We start from the raw sequence: 21,866 nt of genomic DNA, 5'->3' as shown, positions 1-21,866 counted from the left end.
AAGTTCAGTTCTATGTTTAGGTTTAAGTAAAATTTCCAGTTTTGAAACTAAGTGTTTAAGTATGAAAAATATGCAAGTAACAGTTTAGGTTTTTTTTTAGTTCACCTAGGTTCAAGTTCGAAAAGATACACTTAATAGTTCAAAGTTTCAGTTGTTCCAAAATACCCAGAGCTCCCAATGTAGAAACTCAGGCTCTGATACCAAATGTAATGCTCGGCCAAGGGATCCAAAGAATTAACCTAGAATTTCACTAAGTTTGGTAGCATTTTTTTTTTTACATGAAAGTAAATACCACAAATAACTTATGCACAATAACAGAAGCAATAGCAATGTCCATCTAAAATTAAATATAACATACATAATAGATTACATTCTTTAAGATCCCTTAACATTGAATTACATCTTAAAAAAATCTAACATACATGAATCCATCTAGTACAACATCCACATGAAATAATAATTATAAGTCTAATGATTATTCATTACATTTCACAGGGTATGACAAGCTCAAAAGAATATACATATGTAGAATAATGGTACATCATCCTATTCTAATCCATGATACATCAAAGTAAAGATAATCACATGATATACATGATACATCATCATAGAAGACATATACATCCATCATAAAGATCAAACATAATAAACTAAGTGAACGATTCCTCCCAACCATTAATAGCATCATTAGACCATCGTGGATCCTAGCCATCCCTCCATGCGTAACATTCCAAATCACCGAAGAGATCATCGGTACTAATATAGTAGGAATGTCACTTATAACATATACAAAATCATATGTAGAAAGTAATCTAACATAAGATAACATCATCTAACATATGCTAATGATCAATGAAAGGATACATAACCACCATCATGAAAGACGCATCAGCCACGATGTCTCAATGAATCTCAAATGATAAGAGTGGAAACTACACTACCACCTGACCGCGTGGTACCTAAGTGGTCCACTCCCACCGTGCTGAGGAGATAATCTCAGGTCCCAAACAATCAAAAATCACATAGCATAAATCTCTATAAGTCTAGGAATCCCAAAAGTATACTAACTCAAGGTTCCAAACACAAAATCTAACATCTAATCCCCAGAGGCACACAATGACATGTAGGAACCTACTATGAAAGTGAAAAAGTTTTATCGCATTTATCACATACAAGTTACCCTGGCAGTTAGCTAAACTCCATGGGTCTATACTGATCTCATGCGGCCACTAGTATCCTCTCATATTGATGAGGCATACTACAGAATGCAAGGTTGCAACCATGCATTCTCACTACTCCCATCCTAGCCTGTACAAGCACTCAAGGCATGGGCGAGAACAAAAAACTTATCTTTTTAGGTTCATTCAGTTAGTATTAGGTGTGAATGTTATCACTTATTAATCCAACTTACAATGAGTTACCCTGGCAGCCTCTTAGGGCCCCAACCCCCATTGCAAGCCACTTCCCATCACTACATGTAGATATCCTACCCTAAGCTCATGGAATCATAAATCTCAAAATCACAAAAGATAATCCATAATAAAATCATCAAATATGCATAAAAGCATCAAATCTTCATGAGCAAACATCCATAGAAAATCATGAACACAATAGCTCTCCATTGGCAACTGAAGTATCATTGATAATCAAGTATCCAATGGTTCTCAATAACCAAAATATATCTCAATCATACTGATCAAAGACTCCAAAAGTGGTTGAGTCAACATGTCACAACATGACATCATCAAGAATAAATCCACATTGCAGTCCCATCATGGCGACTAAAAAATAACCAAGGATAACTGATCGATGACCAAAAATAATGGTTAAGTCAAGTGTCTCATACATAAGAATCTCAACTATAACAATTAGTAATCACATCCAATACATAGAGCATTCCATCACATAACCATGGTTGGGTTTATAAAGATCAAGATTAAAACATCATCATGACATCATAATCACATAATCCCCCAAGCCTCTGGTAGACGTCCTATAACTGGTCAACACTAGTCAATCCAAAACCCAAAACAATAGCATAAAGAATACACAATACAAACACATGTTTTGGTTTTGCTAATTTACAAACTTGAATTTAAATGTGGAAGTGTCAGTTTATGTTTCCAAGTTTAGAGAATGAATGGAGGAACATTTTGTATAGTTTTTCTAACATATATATTATTCTGGATGAATAAAAGTTTTCCTTAAAACCCATTTTCCAATTATAATCTTTGTTTGAAAACATCCCCCACCAAACTATCAATTAAATTTCATATACTTTATTTAATAATTTAAAACAATTAATTTAAATCTTAATAGTTAATTTACAATATTATAAACTAATTCATCCTTATAAAAGATGAAACTTTAATACAAATCATTTATCAAATAATAATATTAATTCATTAATAACATTTTACATACTTACATATATACATATATAAATATATGACTACTACATTTTAATAAAATGAAATATAAAATCGAATTATACAAATTTGATTGATGACATATAATATAAAATATGCGCTTCACATATAACAAACAGCGGCAACCATACTCAGTGTTTAAAACACTATCGCCACACATAGGCCGTGTGGCCTACAGCACCGAGACATTGCCAAGCGCAGGTGTCATGCGCACGAGTTTGTGCACGAAGGATAGTCGGGTTGGTACGTCCGCCCAACCCATGGTCTAATACATATAATGTTTATTTTTATAGCATTTTTCAAAAAATGCAAATACAAATCGCAATGCGATTTGATGAGTTTTCACTGCGATAAATTCACTCAATTTTTCCATTTAAATATATATATATATATATATATATATATATATGTATATATATAAATATATGTATGTATGTATATATATAGATATATAAATGTATGTATGTATATATATATGTGTGTATATATATATATATATATATATAAGTTTACAGAATGTAGATATGAAATGTAGATCTAGAATCATATATATATTTTTTCCATAGAATATATATATATATATACATATAATTACGATTTTATGAGTTTCCTATAAAATATTTTCTCTTTATTTTCTCAATAGCTTTCTAATGAATTTGGCTACAATTCAACCCTAGCCCCGTGTTCTTTTTAGATCTAAGCATATAAGACTCTCAAATAAATGTAACTACCCATATTGAGAATGCATACAATTAAAATAGGAAAAATTCTCAGAAGACATATGGAAGACACAAAGAAGACAGGGAATGCAAGATGCAGAAATAGCATAAGTAAAATCATAAGAATCTACCTGGATTCTGATGGTAATTCGCTCTTCCTCAAAAAACCCACAGAGAAAGCTCCCTTCTTCAGAGTTCTCGAATCCTCCAATGCTCCAATTGCACTCCAAACGCTATGTCTAAGCTTCTAGGAATGCCTGAATATAAAGAGCTCTCAGGAAACATCTAGAATGCCTCTAAAAACAGCTAGAAGGTGTCACCAACTAAGCATGGGTCTTTTCCAACCTTCTAGATGAGCCATAGGGTTGTAGACACCATGTGCTTAATTGATGCACTAACCCCCATGTTGTTGACATAAGAGAAATAGAAAAGTGCGTTAACTCCCATGCAAGCTTATAACTCCAATTCATTTTTTATATAATTTTCTATTTAAATATTTATAACTTTCATTTTAATTTTTATAACTTTTATTATTATTATTTATTTATTACTTTATTATTATTTTATTATTATTATTAATTTTAATTTCTAATTTTCTTTTATTTAATTCCTTTTTCCTCAATTAATTCTCATTTAATTAATTATAATCAAAATATCAAATAACATGATATTTTATATTAATTTTCTCAAATAATTAATTTATTAATTAAATCTATTTATTAAGACTTAATTAATAGAAAATTCATCATAGACCTCCAAGATAAAATATGAAAACCCATCATAGAGAAAATCACACAAAATCAGTCTAAAGGGTTAAAAATCACGAATTATGTCATCTGACACATTCAGTGGGTAAAATATCTAGATACTTGTCCTACCTCACTAGGACAATTGGCTTAAAGGTTTGGGATTTGGACTTGAGAATTTATCTCCCTTCTCTTATCATTGAGATAGTGTAATAGGGTACGCTCATCCTGGCAATTCAGGGAAGTCGATACTCAGTACGTGTAATCTTGCAGAAAAACCATGCATGTACATACAATATATATAATGCTAAGCTAAACAAACAATGGCAGGAAGTGGTGCATCATTTAGATCCTGACTAAGAAGGTGACTGCGACTCCCTTCCTTAACCACATCAAAAATGCCATACAATAAGAAAACACACACACCATACATATGCAAGTATGGAGTAAGTATCCATAATAAAACACATGAGATAATAACCATCCAACTAATCATCAACAATAACTGAAAACAATATAATGATCATCATGTATGCATTAAATGTAAAGTCTAAATGATCTCATCACCTAACTACTGAGTCCATAACATAATGTCTGATAGTGTCAAAAAAAACCACTAATCCATCAACATAAAATTAGTCCATCATAGTCTGATAATAATAGCAGCAATATGTCCAGAAAAGATATGAACGAGGGTAGGCACTACATAATCTCAGAAAGAAAAAGGATCCCTTGACAGATGGAATTCCTCCTAGTTTGCAACCAACTCCACCTAATCCAAGAGCAAACAACAATCTGTGATTGGTAAGGCCAGCCCAAGGAGGACAACAATATTAGAATCAAGTGAACATACCAACAATACTGAAGAACCCCACTTGGTCTATTGAAATGTATAATGCAATACAAGATCTAAAGAAAACTAAAGCCAATATGTCCATGTTCGACATGTTGCAGAACTATCCACAACAAAGAGAAGAGCTCATGAAGGCATTGGATAATATAAAGGTTTCCCACAATATGAATGTTGTCCCTCAAAAGATAGTTTCGCAACAAGTAAATGTTGTAGAAGCGATGCCCACTATGTACAAGGACAAAGTTAAAGTACCCTCATTTTTACTAAGCATAAGGATATATGGGAAGAATCTTCACAATTGTCTCATTGACTCAGGAGCTTCATGTAACATAATGCCACTATCAATAGCCCAAAGGCTAGGATTTAACCCTCAACCCTATAACTAAGTGGTGATACAATTGGATAAAACAAAGGTAGAAGTCATTGGAGTATTTAAAGATGTGCGGATACAATTAACAATTGATCCTCAGATCCAGGGTATTATTGACATACATGTGGTTGATATCTCAAAGATATATGGATTACTTCTGAGTAGAGAATGGACAAAATGTCTCAAAGGATGGCTCTCTATGGATTTCACTCAATTATGGTTGCCATGGAAAGGATTGAACAATCAAATCAAGATAGATGCTAAGCCCAAATTGAAAACAATGATCATAGATCGCAATTCCCTAAATGAGATAGCATTCTTACAATTGGATTTGGGTTTGTACAAAGTGATGGTATTGAATATGGTTCCAAAAAATACACCTCAAGATCAAAATGAAGAACCTAAGGTTCCGGTACCCAAAACTGAAACCATGACACAATTCATAGACAATATGATGACTAATTTACAATTTTTAGGAGAAAAAGTTGATCCTAGCATCCTCCTCCTTCTAGGATTTTGTCTATTACACAAAGTTAGTCACTCTAAATTTGAATGTTCATCATGTCAAGAAGCAGTTGAAAAGCTATTGACCCATATGATTGAAAACAAGGATACAAAGACCTTAATAGATGAACCCATAGAAAGTCAAGATTCAATGAATTCATCCAACCTTGTTGAAAAGACTAAAGAAGAAAGTGAAGATCTAAATGTTTCATACAGTGATACCTCTTCAAATGGTAGAGGTTTATCTTCTCCTCCTCCAGGGATGATCAAAGTTCAAAGAAGAAGATGATATGTGAAAGGTAAAGGAATGGAATTCATTAGTCATTCATCCTAAACCTAAAGTTGAGAAAATCGAAGAGTTTATAGGGGAAATTCAGGATAAATAAGAAAAACATGCACTTTCTTTATCCACAAGTTATCAAGAGGACTCATCAAACCCTACACGAAAAAAGTTACAATGGGTTCTTAAGAAACAATCATTCAAGGCTTAGGTGATAGAGAAATTCAAGGGAAAATATCTAAACATAGCTTTGGGGTGAAGATGAACAAAACTAAAATGCCAAAATTTCAATATTGACACTTAGTAAAATTTTTAGAGTAAAATTTTTAGATTTTGACCCAGTTGAGGTCCGCAACTCTGCAATTTAGAGGTGTACTGATAGTTGACTGCTAGTTCCAAAAATAGCACTTTCGATGCATTGGGAACATATTTTGATGGCAAGTTAACTTTGGCACATGCTGAGTGAAGGGCTGGCTTCTATTTTTGAAACCTCCATGCACTTCCACTTTGACTGATGGCTTCCTCCTACTTTCTCTCTCATGCTTTCATTTTTTTTGACATGTAAAGGGCTCATGCATCCAATTAATGAATAAAAGATGGATGGAGTCCCTCTAAGAACTAGTTAGATTGTATATATTTAGTTTGTTTAAATGTTTTAAAAGAATTTTATTGCATCAAGATATCTCTCACTCTAAATACAAATTGAGGAGATGATTTCTTATAAATACCCCATTGTAAATGTAACAAGGGCCACCATTATTATGCAATAAAATTATGCTTTTGGTGCTAGCATTCAAAGTGTAGTTATTCTTGCCTAAATGTGTCATTGTTTTGTGGATTTTATTCATGAGATTGTGATTGAGCCAAAGGTTTATTGTGTTGTTTCTGGTTGTGCGATCTTTTAGTTCTAGTGTTTGCTACATATATATGAATTTTGCTAACGTAACGAGCTTGAGAAGAGATCACCCAATTTTGTCTATATAGCTTTTTGTCTTGCATGGTTGCACTTTTCATGGCCTTGTGATTTGATGAAGAGTGAAACATCATTCAATTTGTTAAAGATTCTCACTGACAATTGCATCAGTGGATTCTAGGAAGCATTGCTCCTATTTTCATTGCTTTCCTACCGATTTCTTCGAAGGTTTAACTCATAGCATGTTGTGTCCTGTAGCTTATGTCCATTTAGGAATTTCAATTTCATGTTATTTTCTTTTAGTTTCATTATTTTCTTTACCAACCCCTTGTTAGAATAGGACCTCATAGTAGCTGCATTGTTAGAGTTGCATTCATTAAAAAATAGAAAATACAAAAATATTGTTCTCTTTTGGTGTGATATTTTGAGACAGCGAACAAATTTACTTCAATCTGAGATAAAAGAGTTTTAGAACTAGCAAAGACCTCCTTTTGAACACTCAAATTTATCTTCTACTCAACAGATTTTGGTACATCACAAGACAAATATTGAACCTTGGAGTGGATCCTTAAAAATATTTTCTTTTTAAGAGAGGAATTACACAATGGATTCCTGCCATTGACCTCATGCAAAATGAACACCTAGAAAAAGTGGCACTACAAGGATGGACACAAACCAAAGAGCATACTCCCAGAAATGAACAAAATTTGACAAAGTTTCAAATTTTTTTGCACCCTTGCAATAAACTACATTTCGTACAAGTGCAAAAAATACTTTTGAAATTTGCAAAAATTCAAGTATGCAACTCCACAAGTCCATAGGTCCATAGATAGGTATGCAGGTCTGCAGATCCATAGATCCACAAAACTCTATGGTGTATAAAATCTAGAACTGTGAGAAAGTATACTTTTGTAAAGGTGCACTTTTCTCAAAAAATTGATGCAAGCTAGAGTATATTGATCCAAAATCCCCATTTCAGCAAGCATTAAGATCTACACTAAGTACACACAAATTTCTTGAGCTTACCCACTTTTTAAACCATGTAGTGACAAGGGAATATCCCAAGTTCAACCACTCCCTTTCAAACTTTCATCATCTTCTTCAAATCCACCTCCATTCCAACCATCTGGTGAACCACCACATACTCCAATAGCTATTCCCTAACAACCACCATTAGGTCCACCAAATCCTCCCATGTCCTTCTTTGCAAACACTATAGACTCACCAATAAACTTGAGAGGTGCACTCCATAACCTCCCAAAGAATCCAAAGAAGTTTTTCCCAAGATTCATCTATGTTGAAACACAAACTACTGAAGATCATGTCAAAGTTTTCAAAGAAATTTGCAATGAAAAGAAAGTGGCTGATGAGGATGTGATTCTTCATTTATTTCCCTACTCTTTGGGGGAAATTACCTTCAATTGGTATGTCAATTTGCCACCCGGATGCATTGGAGATTGGGATACATTCAGAAAATTATTTTTGGAACAATTCAAAACATTCATCAATCCAACGACGATACATCAACAATTCATATCAATAAAAAGGGACCTAGCTAAAATAGTTTCACACTTCAACCATTGCTTTCATATGGCATACCATAAGTTGGAAACACCATACACAATACTAGTTGAAGCTGCCATTCAGATTTGTTTGAATGCTATGGACCCTCTTACTGTGATCTTTTTGAGAAGACTTCCTACAGCAAATATTGACACTTTCAACAAAGTCTTTGTAGAAGCAATCACATTCATGAAGCAAGCTAATCCTAATGGAGGAGGAATGATGCTTCTAGCACAAGAAATCCCTACAATGCCAACATACCCCATGGGAGCACCCGCCATGCCTAGCCAGTTCATACCTATGAACCCAGTTCCATTGCAGCAAGCACCCCCTCCACAAACTCAAGTGATAACATATCTAGGGTATGAGCCCCCAAAAATAACTTTCTTTGAATAGAAAGCAATGGTTCCTACGAAAGAAAATAACAATCTTCTTTCAAAAGGTGGTCAAATGAAGAAGGCCATGTCAGAAATGAACAATGAGCTAACACATATTCAATTGTCACAAGGACAAAATAACAACTTCCAAAGAAATAATGTTGGCCCCTACAACAAAATTTTTGGTCAGAATTACAACAGAAACTTCAACAATAATAGTAACAACAATTTAGGAGACAATGGCAAAGGAAACAACTTCAATCCTCCTAATCACAATAATGGCTTCCCAAGGAAAAACCAACAATGGAATACTTGACCAAATAATGGAAGCATTCTTTCTCATAACAACAACAACAACATTCAATATGCTGATATCAATCAGCATAATGATAGCCAAAATGTGCCTAGCAACAATGGTTCATACTATAATGATAATCAAGAGGTGAATCAAAACTCACAAGTGAATGACAATCCTCCTCCCATTCAATTCAATGTGATGCTATTGGAATCTTATGATTCTACATAGAATACACAAGTGGAACAACAGGCAAGTGAGGAATTCTCATTCTTGTTTAGTTAAGAACTCGACCTTCAACATGATGAGATGTTTGCCTTTTGAAATGACAATTAGAATACATATAATCTCAAAAATAAAAAGGATCCCTTGATAGATGGAATTCCTCCTAGTTTGAAACCAAATCCACCTAATCCAAGAGCAAACAATAATCCACCAACGGTAAGGCCAGCCCAAGGAGGACAATAGTATTAGAATCAAGTGAACATACCAAAAATACTAAAGAACCCCGCTTGGTCTATTGAAAAGTATAATGCAATACAAGATCTAAAGAAAACTAAAGCCAATATGTCCATGTTCAACATGTTGCAGAACTGTCCACAACAAAGAGAAGCACTCATGAAGACATTGGATAATACAAAGGTAATTTAATGCCACTATTAATAGCCTAAAGGCTAGGAGTTAACCCTCAACCCTCTAATCGAGTGGTGATATAGTTGGATAAAATAGAGGTAAAAGTCATTGGATTATTAAAAGATGTGCGAATACAGTTAACGATTGATCCTTGGATCTAGGATATTATTGACATACATGTGGTTGATATCCCAAAGATATATGGATTAGTTTTGAGCAGAGAATGGACAAAATGTCTCAAAGGATGGTTCTCTATGAATTTCACTCAATTATGGTTTCCATGGAAAGGATTGAACAATAAAATCAAGATAGATGCTAAGCCCAAATTGAAAACAATGATCATAGATTACAATGCCCCAAATGAGATAGAATTCTTACAATTGGATTTGGGTTCGTACAAAGTGATGGTATTGAATATGGTTCCAAACAATACACCTGAAGATCAAAATGAAGAACCTAAGGTGTTGGTACCCAAAAGTGAAACCATGACACAATTCATAGATAGTATGGTGACTAATTTACAAGGTTTAGGAGAAGAAGCTAGCCCCAACATCCTCCTCCTTCCAAAATTTTGTCAATTACACAAAGTTAGTTACTCTGAATTTGAATGTTCATCATGTCAAGAAGTAGTTGCAAAGGTATTGACCCACATGATGGAAAAAAAGGATACAAAGACCTCAACAGATGAACTCACAAAAAGTCAAGATTCAATTAATTCATCCAACCTTGTTGAAAAGACTGAAGAAGAAAGTGAAGATCTGAATGTTTCATATAGTGATACCTCTTCAGATGGTGGAGGTTTATCTTCTCCTTCTCTAGGGATGATTAAAGTTCAAAGAATAAGATGATATGTGAAAGGTAAAGGATTGACTTTAGTAGTCATTCATCTTGAACCTAAAGTTGAGGAAATCAAAGAGCTGATAGGGGAAATTTAGGATAGACAAGAAAAACACACACTTCCTCTATCCATAGGTTATCAAGGGGACTTATCAAATGCTACATGAGGAAAGTTACAATGGGTTCCTAAGAAAAAATCATTCAAGGCTTAGGTGATAGATAAATTCAAGGGCAAATATCCAAACATAGCTTTGGGGTGAAGATGAACAAAACCCATATGCCAGAATTTCAATTTTGACACATAGTGAAGGCCTAGCTTCTATTTTTGGCACCTCCATGCACTTCCACTTCAATTGATGGCTTCCTCCTACTTTCTTTCTCATGCTTTCATTTTTTTTGACATGTAAAGGGCTCATGCATCCAGTTAATGAATAAAAGATGGATGGAGTCCCTCTAAGCACCAGTTAGATTGTTAGTTTGTATATATTTAGTTTGTTTAAATGTTTTAAAAGCATCTTATTGCATCAAGATATCTCTCACTCTTAGCACAAATTGAGGAGATGATTTCTTATAAATACCCCATTGTAAAATGTAACAACGGCCACTGTTATTATGGAATAAAACTATGCTTTTGGTGCTAGCATTCTGAGTGTAGTTATTCTTGCCTGACTGTGTCATTTTTTTTTATTTTATTCATGAGATTTTGATTGAGCCAAAGGTTTATTGTGTTGTTTCTAGTTGTGTGATCTTTTAGTTCTGGTGTTTGCTACATATATATGAATTCTGTTGATGTAACGTGCTTGAGAAGAGATCACCCGATTGTGTCTACATAGCTTTTTGTCTCGAATGAGTGCACTTTGTGTGGTCTTGTGATTTGATGAAGAGTGAAACATCATTTGATTTGTTAAATATTCTCACTGATGATTGCATTAGTGGATTCTAAGAAGCACTGCTCCTATTTTCATTGCTTTCCTATCGATTTCTTCGAAGGTTTAACTCGCAATGTGTTGTGTTCTATAGCTTATGTCCATTTAGGAATTTCAATTTCATGTTATTTTCTTTCAATTTCATTATTTTCTTTACTAACCCCCAGTTAGAATAGGACCTCATAGTAATTGCATTGTTAGAGTTGCATTCATTGAAAAATAGAAAATACAAAAATATTATTCTCTTTTGGTGTGATATTTTGAGACAATGAATAGATTTACTTCGATTCTAAGATAAAAGAGTTTTAGAACCAGAAAAAGCCTCCTTGTGAAAACTCACATTTATCTTCTACTAAGTGGATTTTGGTACGTCACAAGACAAATACTGAACCTTGGAGTGGATCCTTAAAAATATTTTCTTTTCAAGAGAGGAATTATGCAATGGATTCCTGCCATTGACCTCACGTAAAATGAACACCTAACATTTATTTGTTTCAAATATGTAATAGATATGACCTTAATGTTTCATGGTTGTGATAGATAAGTATTGTAATAGTGTTAGAATGGTAATTTGATTACGTTAAGAAAGATAAATGTTGATACACATATATTGATATTGCAATGTTTTGAATATTTTATGGAAATGATTAGATGGAAGTTAATTGTATATGTTAATGCAAACTATGTGGTATTGGATCATTTAGCGCTTATGTATGTATTTCTATAATATTTCATTAGGCTACTAATGGCTAAGTTGAGTGTGCAGGAAAGCTGAACCATGGAAACTATTCGAGGAAACAAGGTTCAAACCTATGTGAACAAGGTAAAGCCAAGGTGAATCTTTGGAAGATTCAAAACCTCATTGTATTGTGTTTATTTTGTAATGTGATTGTGATTCAGGAGCATCCAAAGGTATAAGGGCAATCTTGTGTCACCCAAAAACCCTAGATATAGTTTTTGATTCATGTGTTTTCATTTTTGGATACCAATTTGGGTCAAATAAAGGTTCCAACTCTCATAGTTCCACTATTAGTGTTCTAGGTTAGAGTTTTAAATCACCTTGGGATACGTATAAATGTCAAAAAAAAGGAGTATCTAATTGATCCATAATTTTGGTGAATTAGAGGGTGTAAATTAGCCAGATGATTGTAATTGTAATTTAGAGTATTCTAGAAAAAGAATCTGGTCAAAATGCCCCACAGTTTGAAAGTTATTGCAATTTTTCAACTTTTGGGGAACCTCCTAAGAATTCTTCAAAGTTAGGTTAGGGGCATTAAATGACCTCAAATAGGGCTGAAAAATGGGGACAAGAAAGGCTTGTCCATAGGGCTATAGAGTTCTTCAAGAGCTTTTTGAAAATGTAAACTGTTCGTCAATCAGAGCTACGGTTCAAAAGTTATGCCTTCCAGAAGTTCGACTACCATTTTTGGACTCTTCTAATTTTGTGCCAACTTATAATGAAACTTCTAGAGCCTTCTATTTGGGATTTGGGTGCCAAATATCACTTTCTAGAATGTATTCCTAATCCTTAACCCTTCGGGGTCTATTTAAGAACATTTCTAGCATTGTAAAAGGCAGTTCAGAGTGGAGTTTGAGAGAAGGTACTAGGAGAAGAAATTATCTCTAGATTTATACTATTGTAAGCCCTTAGGGAATGTTTTGAAGTCTATTTTCACTGTACTAAATGTATTAGCATATTTACATAGTTAATAAAGTTTTCCCTTTCTTGTTGTGTCTATTCTGTTATTTGGCTTGACCCCATCAGATTGTGCATGGGTGTTATAAGTTAAAGATCATGATTAATTAGAGACATGTCATCGTGATGTGTAAAGTGTTTTAATGTGTGTGTGTCATATGACACTTGTGTCATCTATGTGTAAATGACATGTCATATAGGATTTTTGGGCATGAAGTCACTTAACCTAAACTTAATCCCATTATGAAATTAAGTTAGCCCACCATGGAGAGTGTTAGGATGAATCACCTTCATGATAGAATTCAAATTAAAATTTGATAGGAACTTTAGAGAGCCTAAAAATGGTTCCCAAGTGTTATCTTGGTGAAAATAAGTCACCCACATGGTAGTAGTATAGGTTGGGGCTCTAGATACACCCATAAGTTGGTCTAGGGGACTTAGGAGACCCTCTAAACTAGTCATTTTCAAGCCAATTCGAAAATTAGAGTATCACATGACTTCTTTCCTCACCCCTCCACTTGGTTAAGTTCCTATTGGTAGAAAGGTACAAGGGTGTAAGAGGGGTTGGAAGTGGAGGTCTTTTAGGGATCTTGTGCCAAAATTAGTGGTTGTTCACCCACTCTCTAATTGTAGAGACAAATAGGGTTTTGGAGGAAACATGGGAGCCAAGGGAGGGAAGCTCTTCATCACCACTTCATAGTTGTTAGTTTGGAAGGAGGTTTGTTCTTCATTCCATGATTTTTCTTATCTCTTGAAAGTTGAATAATGGAGATTGCAAGGGTGTTCTTGTAAGGTTTATGTGTTGCATGTGGTATATGTAGTAGTTTTTGTGTATGTAAATGAGCATGTTGGATTTACTTGCATTTGATCTTATTTCTTGAATTTGTTGTGGTGGATTGAATGTTGTGTTGGGTGTGAAGGGTTCACTCACCTTTGGGAGGGAAGAGAAGCCTTGAGGTGAAGGGATTAGTTAGGCTTTATGTTGAGTTGAGAAATCCTTCTCTTGGAGAGAAGATAGATTCATGGAGTATGGGCTCCATTGAAAGAAATTGGCCTTTCTATTGTTCTATGGGGAGGTATAAGTGAGAATTTGTGAAAGGAGCAAGTATGAAAAATCTTGTTGAGGCATGTGAATATGGATATCCTTGGATGGCATGTGTTTCTTGGAAGCCTTTTTGGGCATATTGCAATTGCAAGAATTGTTAATGCATAAGGATATGGCATTCTCCTCCTTGAAGAACCCACCTTCACCCAATGATTATGATTCAATTTGTGAATCATTTTGTAAACCTTGGTTGGGGTTGTGTTTGTGTTTGTGTTGTAAAGATGTTGGAATTATGTTAGTTCTTGTCTTATGATGTTACTTGAATGTATCCCGGTTGAGCCTTGCTTCCCCTAGCTCGGTGGGTGGTCTCCTTGAGGCCTAGGTTGGGAGGTGAGCCTCCATGGTTCATCATTTTTATCCCTCATTTGTAGGTTCTTATTAAAAGATCTTGGAAACTTGGAGTCCTTGTTATCTTCCATGTGCATAGGAGGAGAAGACAATATTGCATTGAGATGAGATAGGAAGCAAACTCCATCTTGTTATGTGAGTCTAAATGTATTGTAAGAGGATGTTATTGTCTTAGTAAAAAGTATTTCCATTGTGTATATTGTATATGTTGAATCTACCACATTTTGTGTATCATGAGAGTATCATGGAAGAGAACGTCATAGTAATAATATTGTTGTTTTATTTACTTGGATAGGAACACCAATCAGGGATTCAAAATACTTGATGTTCTTAAGTGGAATGCAAAAGAAATTTGATATCATAGAAGAGTTGTATTGGTAGGAAGATTATCCTTGTTGAATGTTATTATCATCTTAGTTCTATTGCATATTAGTTGTGTAAATATAATCGAGTTGAATCTTGCATGAGAATACAACATTAATCCTTGAGAAATGTTTTCTAAACTTCATAATTCATAGGTAAAAATAATTCAGATAGTCATATGTAATGTTGTTATGAAATGTATATCTAATACATTAAGTTAATGTTTAAATGCTAAATCAATCATTAATCTAGACTATATTTAGTCTAATGAATAACTCCAAATTATCATTGTAATAACCTAAGAAGGATATTGTAGACCTTAGAGGGAGAAATTCAATAGATGACATAGCATGTATAAGTGCATAGAAAATAGATTTGCTATAGGTGCTCACTAGCTCTCTCGAATTTGTATGGGGAAAGTGAAAATCATACCCAACTAATATAAACTATTAAAATATTCAAGGGAATATGCCATGGAATCTTCAAAATGTGAAATTAATAGAAAAATCTTTAGATAATTAAGTATGTTCTCAAAATAATATATACCTAAGGCATAACATCCAAAGTATAGCTCATTAAGGAAGTCAAAAAATCCCCATGTAGGGGTTGACCAGGTACTTGATAGGGATATATATGTAATCACCTAAAAATGGTCATCTAGACTATTAGCCCCCTTCTCAGCATTTTGGCTAAATTAATTTAATCATTTACCTAGACCAAATTGCTAATAATCAATTTATTTGATTATAACCTATAGTTTGACTATGCTATCCTAAGTTCATTATTTGATTAAAAGAACATGTCCCCTTTTAATTAAATAAAAGACCCCATTCTTCTAACCCACTTAAAGTGCACACATAAAGTCCTTTTTCTATTTACAATTAAAAAAAAAGGCTTTGTGACTTTTGTCTTATATGACAAGTCAACTTATATTCTATTGGTTGACTTGTGTGTGCACATGGATCACTCCTATTTTCAAATTCCACCGTTGATCATCCACCATCTTCATCTTTATCTCTATCGTCCATACATCTTTAAAAGGGAGAGAGCTTTCCCCCTCAAAGCATCCATCTTTTGAATATTGTTATGCTGCAGGTTTTCTAACAGATTTATTTGGAGCTTTGTGGAGAACTTCTATTTCTTGTCTACATTCTCTCATCCATGGCATCATGGCATTCTAGCTTAGCTTAGCTTTCATTTTTACATGTAGCTTAAATCATATAGTCTAATAGTTGGATTGCAACACTCTCATACATGCTTATCATAGCTACACTTTACATTTCATTCTAGTTTAATCTTTAGTTGCATTGCATTCTTGAGGAACTCCTTGGGACATTTGCATTCTTGCATCTTGTCTTTAGAACCTCCCATTGCATGGTTTACTAGCAAGAAGAGTATCTCTAAGGCTAATCTGAGAGCCTTCTTATTCTTGAAATATACTCTCTTGCACTCCATGGATAGGGAGCTCTAAGCTGGCATCCAAGCATTCCGAACTCATGGAACCGTTTGGATAGAAGGGTTTAGAGTGTGACACTTTCGAGTGTACATTTTTGGTGCCCACCGTGGGGCTTGAATCAAGTTTCTAGCTCCATTTGCTTTTATTTTTCATCTTTGGTTTTTTACAGTAGCATATTGGATCTAATCAAATGCTTTTGTAGAATTATCACTTTGGTTTTAAGGCCAACCCATAAGTAAATTGGTTTGAAGGCCAAAAACTTAGTTGGTTTACAGATTTGATCATATCTTTTAAACCGCTTGGTATTTTGTTCTGAAATGTTTTTTACAGGTTGGTTATATGCTCAAAATGTCTCAGTCCAATTTGTATAGCATTTTGACATGATTTTCAGGACTTATGAGTTTTTCTTTATTTTTCATAAAAATCCATTTCTGATGGCAAATAAGAAATTTTTTTTAAAAAACTTATATTTTCAGAAAGGCTTTTTAATTCTAATGGGGGTTATTTCTTTGTATTTTGAATTTTGAATTCGTATTAAAGATCAAAAATTCAATTTGATAAATTTGTCCTATTTTGACAAAATTGATCTCTAGAGTGCAAATGAAAAGATTTTTTAAAATCTCTTGCATTTTTGGAAAGCTCTCTGATTTTTAATAGGGGTCTCTTCTTTTCATTTTTATTTTTGGATACAAAATCATAGTAAAAAAGTCCAATCTTGTTGACTAGGTCAAAATCAAAGAGTAAAAATGAGAGCATTTGCGATTAACTTGCACTTTCTTTGCATGCACTTGGTTGGAAGATAAATTGGATTTTTGAGGAAACTCACCACTTTTTATTGAAAATTTTTATATTATTTCATACTAACTTTTGGTGCTAACAAATTTTTATTACAGGTTGCCATCCTTATCAAAAAAATTGAAACATTGCATAAAAAGAACGCATGTCAAAGCTTCAAATGCACAAGGGCTACTAACAATTGTTTGCAGGGCTTCCTAATGCATAAAAACCTAATTTTTCTTGTTCTTTACTTTTACATGTGTGGCATATACTAGTTTTTTATTTTTAGGCACATTAAAACTTACAATTGGGATCTTTTGGTGATAGGAGAGTATGCTCTTCACCCTTGTGGTGAATCAGAAATCTTGACTTACCATTTGGTTTCAAGAGTAAGAGGCAACTAAATCTTCTTTGCGTGTTTGGGAGAAAATGATTGGAATAGGAGAGTATGCTCTTCACCTTTGTGGTGAATCAAAAATCTTGACTTCCAAAAGTTGATCCACTCTTTGTGTAGTTTAGAATCCTTTAGAGGGCCTGCTCTCGGACAACCTGAGAGGAACGACCCAAGTGGGGACAAGCTGATTACTTGGCTCTTCCAACCCACTATAAACTCAAGGCTACCAAGGACACAAAATTTTTGTAGATGTAGTGTTTGTCTTCGCTTAGTGTGATTGCTTATGGGATTTCGACCATAGGGAGATCACTAGGCAAGAATGCTTAAGGTACTCTTGTGGTAGCGAGATCGGTTACTCATCGCAAGGTGAGGTGTCCCGTAATTGGGAGCAAGAGGAACACTATGAACGGAAGCCCTATCTAAACACCCTAAGTTAGTAACTACTTTTTTTTAGCCACTCAACTTCTTGGTGCAAGGATTGATCCTAGTGGACTACCCGGTTCACCCCAAGATTTACACTCACCATATGTGTTCCCTTGGTTGTGCTTATGAAACTTCCATGACAAAGCCAATATCTCTTGTGGGAAACCACTTGGTGTGAGGCAAAGGAGCATCAAGCATGAGCCAAGTTGTTGAGTAATGAACCATGACTTCTAGGTAGATATTGCTTGATGTGTTCTCGAATGTGCTAGACCTATGAAATTTTTTTGAACATACACATGACGATAATTCTAGAAAATTCTTTTGAGACGTCACATATGCTTGTATCATGCAAGGTTGCTTTGTCCCTTGCTTGATTGTTTGAAGAATACTCCATGTGTCACTATCTTGCTTGGAAAGAAATTTTTTTTGAACATCAAACTTGCTATGCTATCAACTATTGTCAAACTTTGTCAACCAAGTCAAAATGTCAAGTCTTAACATTTTTCTTTTGTTCCTTGCTAATGGGAGTCTCATCATTTGGATGTGATTTGTTATGTCTCTAGTGCTTAAACATGCTTAAAGTGGCTCTTTGGTCTTAGTGGTCTTGGTCTTTTTGTCTTCATGGTCTATGCATGCTTGCTAGTTATCCTTTTGCTAAAATGGTTTCCTTGATTTCTTGACTACACTCTTGGGTTAGAGAGTTGTTCACTTGTCACCCTGCTTGCTCTATCTATTTGGCTATTTTTGCATCTTGCCTAGCTATTGACTTGAGTCATTCATGTCGTAAATTTCTTGGACATATTTTTTGACAAGTCACTTTAATCTCTCTCTAATATCTTGGCAAGTGAACACTCTACCTCCTATAGTTTCAACATCAAGTTATCTTCTAGACTATTTTATGCTTGGCTTTGCATCTAAAACTATGGGATCTAAACCTTATGCTACCAAAATTCAACCAAATCTAGATGATCATGATATCCTCCATGTCACTAAAGAGTTTCAAGATCTATATGCACAATACAAAGAACTAGAAGAGACAAATGATCTTTCTTACCTTCATCTCTCTAAGCACATGATAGAAATGAAGTCTAAACTTGAGAAAAGGTTAGAGGAGAAGATTGCATCATTACATGAATCTTCCTTAAGGTCTTTACATGCATGTGAGTCACCTTCTTTGAGGTCATCCTCTTCTTCTAGGTCTACATGCTCTACTTCAAGACATCAAATGTCTTCATTTTCTAGATCTAAAGACCTCTTTAGAGGACAAGCAAGTGATACCTACTTTGAGCCTATGCTAAAATTTTATGATGGACCTATCTTTTACCAAGCTAATGATGAAGACATGAATGCATTCTATTCACTTGAGAAACAACAAGAAGATCCTAGACATACTTCTAATAGAACTTTTTCTCCCTTGGAAGATTCTTATGATGACACTTTGCAAAAACTTCTTGGCAATAAGATCATCATGTTACCTAAGTCTAGCTCATATGGAAACCCATTCTTGGATGCTTATTGTGCTTATCATCAATCTAATGACCATGCTACTTTTGATTGTATAGAGCTGAAACATAAAATCCAAGATCTCATTGATGATGAGATTGTTGATCTTGGAACCTCTAGTGACTCATGTGCTGAGGATACTTCTCTTGAGCAAGATTACATTGATGAACCTATGTCTAGTGGTGGCTCCATTACTTCTTCCAACACTCATGCATCTCCCAACACTTCAAAGCTTTCCATCATGCCTCTATCAAAAAAGGAACCAAATGCTTTCCACATAGACTACGTGTATCCTCAAGGGCTACCTCTAAAAGAAACTCAAGCTAACCTTCACTTGGTTGCAAACCTTTTCCATGCTACTAATCCTAAACATCCTCAACCTTCATGCACTACTATGCCTAATCCAAACACTACTCCATTCACTCTTCATTCTCCCTTGTCCTTAGAAGTGGCTCCATGTCAAGAGGACTCTCAAAAAGAAAACGCTATAAATGTCAAGAAAGATCAAGATCAAGCACCCTTTCATATCTTTCAAGATTTTTCCCCTCCATATCCTATATCTTGTCCACCCCCCAAGTATGATGAAGATACCACTTCCATTATCTCCCTTGAGCTTACTGAAAATTATGAGAAAAGTTCTCTTCATATGCTATCCAAAGCTACTTGTCAAGATCAAAGCACCCGTTCATGTTCTACTTCTCCATATCCACTTCAAAATTGTGCTCAAGCTTCAAGTGCTTCTATTAAAAATGTTGTTCCTATCAAAGGTACTCATGAGTCTATTGATGGCTTTGACCATGTTGCTCACTCTAAAGATGTTGATATCCCTTCCCACTATCCATTTGCATATCCTAATTCTATCCTTGGTCCTCATCCATTAGAGCTAAAGCCTTCAAACCTTCCATCCATATTGGGGCCTTATGTTCCTTCATCTCCTACACTTTCCACTTCTAGCTCTCTCGTCATACCTCAAGATCAACAAAGACACTCATCCTTGATGAATTATCACCCATCTATCCACCTAAACCAGTCATATCAGCCTTATTCATCCACAAATCCCAAGTCCTTTGGAAGTGAGAATAAACATAAGAATCCATTGAAAAAGAAAGATCACTATGTCTCATCTAATCGACATGTGAATGCTAAGAAGGAGAATGCACAAAAGAGACTGCAAAGGTCCACTATTAAAAAAGTTAAATCAAAGAAAATATGGGTTCCTAAACCCATTATTAAAGAAATGTGTTTTGAAGTATGCAAAGGAAAATCTAAAGCTATATGGATTCCCAAGTCTCTTTTAAAAGACTTGAATATTGAAAATAGTTCAAAGTTGACATTCAAGCTTCCAAAAGCTTCCATTCCATCTTCTTCCAAAAATCTTCCTAAAAATATTCCAAAGCCTTCCACTCCACTTTTTTCTAAATCTCTTCTACCACCTCATACATCTAATCCTCAATCTATTTCATCCATGATTCCTCCATTGTTCCAATACCCTTCAAGGTGTGTGTCAATGTTGATCTTGTCTAATATTTCAGCTACCCTCATGAAATCCTCTAAAGCTTACACTTACTTTCTATACATGAACTCTTATCCTCAATATATTCTTCCTACTACAATTTATCTTTCATCACCCTATCAACATCTTTGAGAATACCTTTATATGGTCTTGGCTTATCATGACTTATCTTTCCTATAGGAACATTATCTACATTCAAACAACTTCAGTTCTTTCTAAAAATTCAAAAAAAGAAAAAGAAAAAGAAATGAAAATGTGCCTTGGTGAAAACCACTTCTTGTGGCACCTTGGTAGCAAAAGTAAAGAGAAATAAATTTATCCTATGGTGAAAACTACTTCTTGTGGCACCTTGGATAAGTACCATGATGAAAACCTGGCAAACAGGCATCATGTGTAATTCTTCCACCATCCATCTATCCCCTCTTCTCTCTTTGATCTTGACAATGTTGAGCTATCTTTTCATATTGGCTATCTTATCCACGAGATTTTATATTGTGCTCTCCCATTCACTCATAGCCTCCATCTTGAGCTTTATTTTTATTGCTCTATCCCATTGCTATCCTATCTAGTTGACCCCTTGGTCTTGATCATAATAAATCAAACATGGTTCTCATAGGCCTCTTGGCATGTTTTCTCTCTTGGATTGCACGCTTTCATGATATCTCTCTCATTGGCTTCACCACTTATCCTACATGCTATCTTTCTCATTACTTCCATTGCTTATCCAAAACATGCTTCATATGATTATTTCACCTCTTTCCCTAGCTTGGGTACTCTTGAGGAGTCAGTCCTTGAGGATCACTTTCACTTGCTTCATACTTTTTTTTCATCCATCTTTGCTTA

Source organism: Cupressus sempervirens, chromosome 10, assembly GCF_028749045.1.
Source record: "Cupressus sempervirens isolate cs-2001-9-10 chromosome 10, ASM2874904v1, whole genome shotgun sequence".
In the NCBI taxonomy this organism is placed as follows: Eukaryota; Viridiplantae; Streptophyta; class Pinopsida; order Cupressales; family Cupressaceae; genus Cupressus; species Cupressus sempervirens.
The sequence above is the reverse complement of the archived record's forward strand: the minus strand, read 5'-3'. Positions refer to the sequence as shown.